Raw genomic sequence first — 10019 nt, forward strand, 5'->3', positions numbered from 1 at the left:
AAGTGGACTTGTGTACTTTTATCTAAGTATATAATATAATCCTTTTTCGTCATTTATCACAGAGTACATAAAATGTTGGAACTTGTAATTAAAATAGTACTATTTGTAGGTCTTATTTTTTTGGACTGAATGAAGCTGAGCTGTACAAAATTGAGTTGTAGTGAGCTGAAACTAAACTTGGATGAAATTCTCAGGAGACTCAGATTCAAGCCTCCCAAGAGCAAAATCTTGTGGAGTATTCTTGGCCTGAGTCCATGTCTAATAGACTTCGAGCCTGTCACCATCGAGTGGCTTACCTGGTATACGTGGTTTGCAGGCTATCACGTACACCTGAGGGTTTACCCAGTGCACACCGAAGGTAGCGACTGCGGGTTCCTTCGTCACAAAAAAAAAAAAAAAAAAAAAAAAAAAAAAATCGAATTGTATGAGGCTAAATCGAATTCAAATTTACATAGATAAATAGAATGAAATAAGTTGAGTTGAATTGAAGTGGGTTGAAATGAAATTTGAATAATAGATAAAATTAAGCCGAGAAGAATATAACCTTATTATGTTAATTTAGTCCCATTAGCCCACTTTTTGTGAGTAGGAAAGTAGATGTAGATCCATGGGGTTAATTCAAGAAAATAGAGAGTAATCCTTATTATGTTAATTTAGTCCCATTAGCCCACTTTTTGTGAGTAGGAAAGTAGATGTAGATCCATGGGGTTAATTCAAGAAAATAGAGAGTAATCAATCAATCAATCAATCAATCAGTCAATACTATATATTAAATTCAGAAACCAAGGGACTTCAATGTAATTAAAGAAAGTTATACAAATTAGTTATACTATATAGTTTTAAATTACTAGCACCGTGTGATGGACCCGATTAAGGGATCTCAATGCAAATATTATATAGTTTGGGTTAAAATTATATTATATAGAAGCTTGGTAATTTTCCTAAACATTTGTAAGACACTAAAACATGGTCAATTTCCTTAAAAAAATAAAATAATCAATACTATAGTCAATTTCAAGGAGACTAAAAGAAAGAAGATGCTTGATAATTTTCCTAAATATTTATAAAAGACTAGAAGATGGTCAATTTCCTTAAAATAAAATAATTAATTGGTATAAACATGCACACTCATGGTATTAATTATTATCATCATAAAATTATATATTAAATTTAAAATCTATGAAATTTTATTAAACTTTATAGTTTATTAGTTTTATAGAGATGTTAATTATTTAACATACAAAAATATAATATAAGTAGGTTATAAATAATTTAAGTTAGATTCCATAATATATAATATTGCATAATTCTTTCGATTTGATTTAATGCATATATGTAATATATTTATATAAATATATAATCCTCTTAAAATTGCATGTCTAAGTAGTAAAAGTAATTTCGTCATTAAATAAAAGAATTGTAGTAACATTGGATATAGTTATATGATAAAAATCACTCATTTGAATAGTAAAAGTAACAATATTATCATCGAGATTAGTGAAAGTGGTAGAAACAACAACGGGAGTAGTGAAATAATCAATATTAATGCGGCAATAGTGAAAGTAACAATAATTACGGCGGGAGTAGTGAAATTATCAATATTAATGCGGCAGTAGTGACAGTAACAATAATTACGGCGAGAGTAGTGAAAGTAACAATGATTACGAGCAAGTAGTGAAATGTTATTACTATTGTTTCATTAATAAGAGTAAAATATTAATAGCGGGAGTAGTGAATTTTTCTCAAAATTTATTTCATCGTAATTTTAGGATATGTCATAAAAAAATATATTAATGATAAATTTATGGGTTATGCAACTTTAAGTAATTTTATTTAATGAAAAAAAATTAATGGTATGTAGAGGTAGCTCGGGCGAAGCCGGGCACCAATACTAGTACTATATATTAATTCCAGAAACCAAGGGACTTCAATGTAGTTAAATAAATGTACACAAATAAATTATACTATATAGTTTTTAATCACTAGCGCCGTGTGATAGAAAATAAATTTTAAATGATAAATAAAGGTAGTCCGGACGTAGCCGGGCATCAAACCTAGTACTATATATTAAATCCAGAAACCAAGGGATTTCAATGTAATTAAAGAAAGTTATACAAATTAATTATACTATATAGTTTTAAATCAATAGCACCGTGTGATGGACCCGATTAAGGGATCTCAATGCAAATATTATATAGTTTGGGTTAAAATTAAATTATATAGACACTTGGTAATTTTTCTAAACATGGTCAATTTCCTTAAAATAAAATAATTAATTAAGATGGTCAATTTTTTAAAATAAAATTATTAATTAATATGGTCAATTTCAAGAAGACTAAAAGAAAGAAGATGCCTGATAATTTTCCTAAATATTTATAGAATACTAGAAGATGGTCAATTTCCTTAAAATAAAATAATTAATTAGTATAAATATGCACATTTATGGTATTAATTATTATCATCATAAAATTATATATTAAATTTAAAATCTATGCAATTTTATTAAACTTTATAGTTTATTAGATGTATAGAGATGCATTTTAGCAAAAAATAGATGTATAGAGATGTTAATTATTTAACATACAAAAATATAATAAGTAAGTTATAAACAATTCAATTTAAATTCCATAATATATAATATTGCATAATTCTTTTGATTTGATTTAATTCATATCTGTAATATATTTATATAAATATATAATCCTCTTAAAATTGCAGGCCTAAATAGTAAAAGTAATTTTGTCAGTAAAGAAAAGAATTGTAGTAACATTGGATATAATTATATGATAGTAATCACTCATTTGAATAGTAAAAGTAATAATATTATCAATGATGATTAGTGAGAGTGGTAGAAACAACAACGGGAGTTGTGAAATAATCAATATTAATGCGGTAATAGTGAAAGTAACAATAATTACGGCGGGAGTAGTGAAATTATCAATATTAATGCGACAGTAGTGACAGTAACAATAATTACGGTGGGAGTAGTGAAAGTAACAATGATTACGGACAAGTAGTAAAATGTTATTACTACTGTTTTATTAATAAGAGTAAAATATTAATAGCGGGAGTAGTGAATTTGTTTCAAAATTTATTTCATCGTAATTTTAGGATATGTTATAAAAAATATATTAATGATAAATTTATGGGTTATGCAACTTTAAGTAATTTTATTTAATGAAAAAAAAAAATAATGCTAAGTAGAGGTAGCTCGGGCGAAGCCTGGCACCGATACTAGTTATGTGAAAAATAGATTGTAGGTTTAAATAAGCTACATAATACTATAGGTACGACAATACAAATTATTGTGTGTACCGTTTTTAACATAAGAAGACTAGCCTAATAATAATAGATCCAACAAAATTATGGATTACTTAATAAACCTATAAAAGAATATCGTGATATATTTTCTGTTTCTCTAATCACTAATTAGCAAAGAACATGTTAGAAAAACCGTAATATCATTAATAACCTAGTATTTTAAATTGCACATTTTTATTTACAACTGTAGTAAAAAAAATAATTTACAACAAGACTATTTAAAATCCAACAACCATTTTTTTTAAGGCTAGTCGGTTTACAAGGGGCTTTGTAAAATGAGATGCAAGTAAAGGGAAGCTGGAATGGTGCATACGTCAAAGTTTGGCGGTTAGTCGGTTACAAGGGGCTTGACAAATAATCAATCAATCAATATATATCTATCTATATTAATAAAGGAAGCTTTTTTCGAGCGATTATAGAGTCTCCAACGATGTATAACTACCTATTTATTTTAAAATATGTTATTTAAATTATAATTGCAGTCTTTGATCGCGTTTTAACTCTAATGCATCTAAGAGATCAGATTACAAAAGGCCATCAATATTCTATTCTAGAGCCCTACAAAACTACAACAACTTACACATTATATATATTACACATAATTTTCTAGGGTGATGTAAATTATATGGGTGTTTTTTTTAGAAACTCAAATACGGGTGTTTTAATTGTTCATAGCTTTATGATTTAGTCACATCATGTTCTTTAATGTAGTTCATGTTCATCACTTCATCTATCTATGCTTTTTTTTAAAAAAACGTCAAATTTCTAATTGTAGTTTCTTATTGCAGGCTATAACTATGCCGTCTCGCATGACGTTTGATACTGTTATATTTGAGTATTATTGCGTATTTAAGGATAATGAGGTAAGAATGTAGGATGTGATTTTCTTATGATTTTTTAACTCTTATTGATATCCGTACATTGATGTTCAATACCGTATCAAAATAAGGGGTATTTCAATTCCCATAATTATCAATGTCTATTCATATAGTGTGTTTATGAAGATTTTTTCTTGATTAATTATTTTGCATGGAAAGATTTTGCATTATCTTTCATGTTACAACCTCTTTAATGGTTTAAATTTTTATTATGTGATTATTAGTCAAAGAAATAAGATTAAGATTTGATGTATGCAATAAATATTCTGCTCATTGTTCATTGTTCCACCTTTTCTAATATTTTGTTTTGATATTGCAGGAGAGATTATATGGGAGAGTAACCTCGCGAACAGGGAAAGGCAGATTTGAGGGAATCCGTTGAGTAAGGCCTACAATGGGTCGGGGAGGAATGGAGGGATGAGGAGATTTATTTAAAAATACTTCTCACATATTTATGAAAAGAAAAACCCATAGATGAATAGTATTAGTAAATATTATTAGTAGATATTGTATATCTTATATTTACCTTGTATATCGTTAATTAGTTTTGTTAACTTATTTAGAGTTATTCCTTCCTTGTAATTAGGCTAACCTTTAGCATCTTTGTACCTATATATTGATTAATGATATGCAACCCTAATTAGGGATTCATACACTTTCAAATAGGACAAAGAGAATATATTATTCGTTTTTACACGTGAGACTGATGCGTGTATTTTATATAAGGTTTTTACCTCATTTTTACACGCATTTCTGTACTTTTTATGTAGCATCTAGCTACAAATACCCCCGAATATTCCACTTTGGTTCGTTTTATGTAATTTGCAGGAATTAACCAAAGAGGAGCTAAATCGAGCCTTAATTTGTCCCATTTGCATGCATTTATGGAGAACGAGGAGCCGGAGCTTGGAATTCTAACATTTGGAAGACGCGTGAGCTGGATTCGGGAAGTATTTCAAGGTTTAACGTGCTTAAACAGCTCGATCGAGTGATTTCTTGCTCGATCGAATGCTTTATATGCTCCAAGTTGCTCGATCGAGCAGTCCATGTTTATACAAGATAAGACATTGCGAGAAGTACTCGATTGAGTGGTTTAATTCCACTCGATCGAGAGGTTTTGTGCTCAGTTGCTCGATCGAGTGGTTTAATTCCACTCGATCGAGTGGTTTGTCCTGCTATTGTTTATTTTCCGCCTAATTTCGTATGGGCTTTTGTAATTAGTCCATAGATTAGGTTTAGAGTGGATTTTTCGTATAAGACTAGAGGAGTGAACAACGTAACTCCTCTCTCTCCCTTCTCTTCGACACTCTTGGTTCTCTCATACATTTTTACTCTATACTTTTCTACTCGGAATTAGATTACGATTGGTACTATCATTCTTCTTTTATCTTTTAATTATAATTACTATTGCTATTGTGTTGTTGTTTTCCCCTATTATTTCATCTCTACCTTATTCGATCTTTATTAGTTCGCTTTAATGTTGAGTGTTAATTATTTATATGTTGTTTTTGTTAATTCGATGATGAGGCGTAGCTAATTCCTGTAATATGTTAGGATTAGGGAAACCGTGGTAGAAACATGTTAGGATCGACATGATTAAGTTAGCTTTGCGACAAGAATTGTATTAAGCAATATAATTGTGTTTAGGTTGAATGATGCATGCAGGAGACCGATTAATTAGTTACCCCCGACCTGGATCGAAAGATTGGAAGGGAAGGCTTGCTTAATTACAATAGGTGACACCTAATTAGGGCGAAAGCTAAGTTAGGAAGACCCTAGGGCGATTAGAGACCGAAAGGGTATAATCGTAGGTTTAAGGACCGAAAGGTGACGACCTCGCTCTTCTTATCAATAATTTAATCGACTCAGTTGATCCAATAGTGTAACTGCCACGGTAGACCGATTCCTAGCATATTTCCCCCTTTTATCTAATTTACCCTGTTTTTCTTCCTTATTTTCTCTACTTTATTTCTCTTCCTTACTCTCATTAGTTTAGAATCAATCATTTTAAACCCCCCATTTTGGTTACCGAGACGAACTTAGACAAAGCTGACATCTTCCCATCTCCCTGTGGAGATCGACCCGACTTCCCTAGCTATATTAGTTAGAGCCAGTTGGTATTTTTGACAGGTATACGACTGACGTGTCAGAGACGATATATTTTTATAAACAAAAATTTATTCATTATTATTGCTAATAAACGAGTTATTTTTGTATATAATGGAGCATGTGTTTTGTTATTCCATCATCATAAGACAAATTCTACTTTCGAGTGGCTCAAAGTGTGAAATTTGGACGACAAGATATTGTTTATAAGAGTATATTTTATATTTTATATAATAACATAACACTATTAATATCTTCCTACGTCTGAGATAGAGTCCTACATAACAAGTAACTTATTATCTCCTATTAGGATAGGCAACAACAAGTGTAATTAATAAAGCATAAACATAATTACTTAATGCCACAAGTTTATTCTAAACCAAATAGATAAGTCCGAATCGATTTAACATACATGGTTTAAGATTCATATATCCTATAACTTACGTACAAGGGTAAGAGTTTGGCCGGCGACAGAATATATTGTATAGTTATATTTTATTTCGAATTATTTTATAAGAGTGGAATTGTATTGAGATTAAGCTCTTTTTCCCCATTTTTTTCTTATGAATTAAGCTCTTATAATTTCAATTTAACTCTTATAAATACAGTTTAGAAAATTTAAGCTGATACAAGTTCAGTTCAGTTTCTATATATTCAGTTCAGTAAAATTAAGTCCAAGAACGCGGCAATTGAGTATTATTACATCATAATCATATAATATTAATATTACAAATTGGCCCGGGCATCGCTCGGGCATTAAATCTAGTATATATATATAAAAGAGGCTTTTTTCAGGCAATTTTAGAGACTCCAACTTTAATGAAACACGTTAAATAGATAAATAATAGAGAAATTAAAAAAAATATTAATGATAAATTTAAATAAGATAGAGATTAAAACAACTATATTAATATGTAAATTATCCTCCAAAATTTTATATTTATTTATCAGATATTATTTAAAAAACAAACTCTATCTAATTAATATGATAGAGTTACATTTGTAACAAACACCCTTTAACATATATATAAAAAGCACCAACCTATATCTAATGGCAAATAAATCTATACAATCATGAAATTTAATTGACACAATAATTTAGCTCCAGATTTCACCTATATATACTCCGTATGTACTATGTAAATTATCTTTTGTGTTGAACTTTAAGCCCTTGTCAAGTAACGAAAGGTATGTTATCAACTTTTTCAACCCTTTAGATTGTGGTAGTTTTCTTAAAGTAGTAAAACAATTGTTTTCAATTATTGTATTTCAATTCGATTAATTATTTTATTTTAATTGTTATTAGTCATAACTGAATTAGTAGTCAAAAGCTTTGAAAAATTACAAACCAGTTAACCAAGTATGATCATTGATTCTTAATTGTTACAGATTTACATATTTTGTTTTTGTTAATTGCAGATAAATCCTTACGATGATTTGGTCGCTTTAATGAAATCCATTTCATGTTCAAGATTCTTTGATGGCCGTTTCCTTTATTTGTACTCACTTTATACTGCCTGCCTCACCTCCATGTTATAAAATCAAGTAATATGGATTACAATTATGGGGTTTGTTAAAGATAGTTACACAAGTCTTGATAGACGTGGATAAATACGGAGTATTAAATAACAATAACAAACCTTGATGGCTCATTGTTGTCTTTAGTTTTATGGTAGTATAATACTATTCACTTTTATTGATTTGTAAATTACTTGTTTTGAATTTTGCACAATTTATGTTGATTGAACACCTTGGTTATATATACTTCTGGAATACATACTTCTGAGATCACATCTTGATTATATATACCATAAATTACAGCAAATAAAAGAGGAGTGTCAATTTGTCCCAATAAGACACTTGCCTACGTCGACCATATAGGACTACCGAAAATTAATGCCATTTTGGCCATCATTGTTTTTTCATTTCTTTAAAACCAAGGTCGACACACAGAAGGAATGAAAGAAAGAGCCTTGCAGTATCAGATGGCTCTTTTAGGTGATCGTCAATTCATCGATGATGATTATTAGTTTGAAGTTTGAACCATTGCCTCATGTACGTATTATTTATTTGGTGGTTTTTTTTTTCCTTCAATGATGAGTTTGTTCTCTTATTTCGGGCCTTTCGGGGTTGTATTTTAGAATACGTCGGGGTTGTATTTTAGAATACGGACTGATACTCTTAATTACCAACAAAGAGTTGAACATTTACTCGACTACGGAGTATGATGATATTGCTGAATTAGGATACATAGATGATAGATTATTAGAAGCTATAATAGTATTTATTTTTGTCTATTAGATTGTAGTTTGTACTATGGCTTAAACATTTCCTAAAACAGACAATTCACAAAGATCTTCCACTTTCCTTATTTGTCTATCATTTGTGGTTAAAATAACCTGTAATTTCACACTCTCTCTTATTTTCATTTTTCTCCACATACACTCCACTAATTATTGGTCCAAAACCAATGTGGAAGATCATATAGAATAGAAGAGAGTATTTTCCTACCTTTAATTAAAAAAAATTCATAAAAGAACAATTTTACACAATTGATAGTTTAACCGGGTGGACTTAAAAAACAAAAGAGATAGAATATGTAAATCCTTCTTCTAATGGGTTGAAAATTAAATAATTTATTACTTAACCCTTTATTTCATGCATGTACTATATATACCGCGAGCCTGTTGCGGGTGAGACAAGTTGTGAACGTGAAGAACCATTACTAAGATTGAAATGTTTATTAAGCTAATGAAAAAATTGCTAAACGCAACTATACTCATGTGGAGGCAAATATTCAAAGAAGAAATGACAGCAAAAAAAATTTAATTAGATTTTCAAAGAATAAAATTCGTACACAATTGTATTTGTATCAACATAGTTAAAAAACGGTTGGGATTAGATTGTTGTCATGTTTCTTCAATAGGGTATTTATCGTGGTGGAGCCAGAATCATTTACATGTGGGATCTACTCTAAAGTAATTGTTATTCATTTCTTATTACGGGATTTTAAAGACATAAAATTTTCAAAACGAACAAATTTTAATGATAAAAAACGTCAATTATCGAAAAGCTGTGGGTTTGAATACCCCACTACTTTATTGTTGGAGCTTGTGTCCTCCACAAATTAGTGTGATAACATTTATAAATCTCTTATAGGTTCACAAGGGTATACTTCGTATTTTATCAGTTGATTAACGATTACCTAATAACGGTTGACTTGCTAGAAAATTTGACGTTATTATCATACTGATGGCGGTGATCAACTGGTCCTTAAAAGTCACACCTAAAGGATGTGTTTGAGAGATGTGATTATGGAAATGTAAACACATTGATGCCTTATATGACTAAAAGGTTAGTTCATGTAATTGACTAAACAGTTAGTCAACGTGTTGATGAGACGATTATTTAATGCCGATTAAATAATATTAGCTGAGACGAATTAACTGTCAATTCGTAAATTGAATATAATATGTTATATTTAATTAATGTATATAATGTTAGCTTGAACGAATTAAGTTGTTAATTCGTAATTAAATGTAACCGGTTATATTTAATTAGCTAATTATAGATATGCGATATTTATAGTTAAAGTATATATTATACGAGATTGTCATAATAAATTATTACAGACCGGTATTAATAACTCGACTGCAAGCTGTTGTGTGTAGACTTATTAATACGGAATAAATTAAATGACAATTTATAAATTAT

This window comes from Silene latifolia, unplaced genomic scaffold, assembly GCF_048544455.1.
Source record: "Silene latifolia isolate original U9 population unplaced genomic scaffold, ASM4854445v1 scaffold_377, whole genome shotgun sequence".
In the NCBI taxonomy this organism is placed as follows: Eukaryota; Viridiplantae; Streptophyta; class Magnoliopsida; order Caryophyllales; family Caryophyllaceae; genus Silene; species Silene latifolia.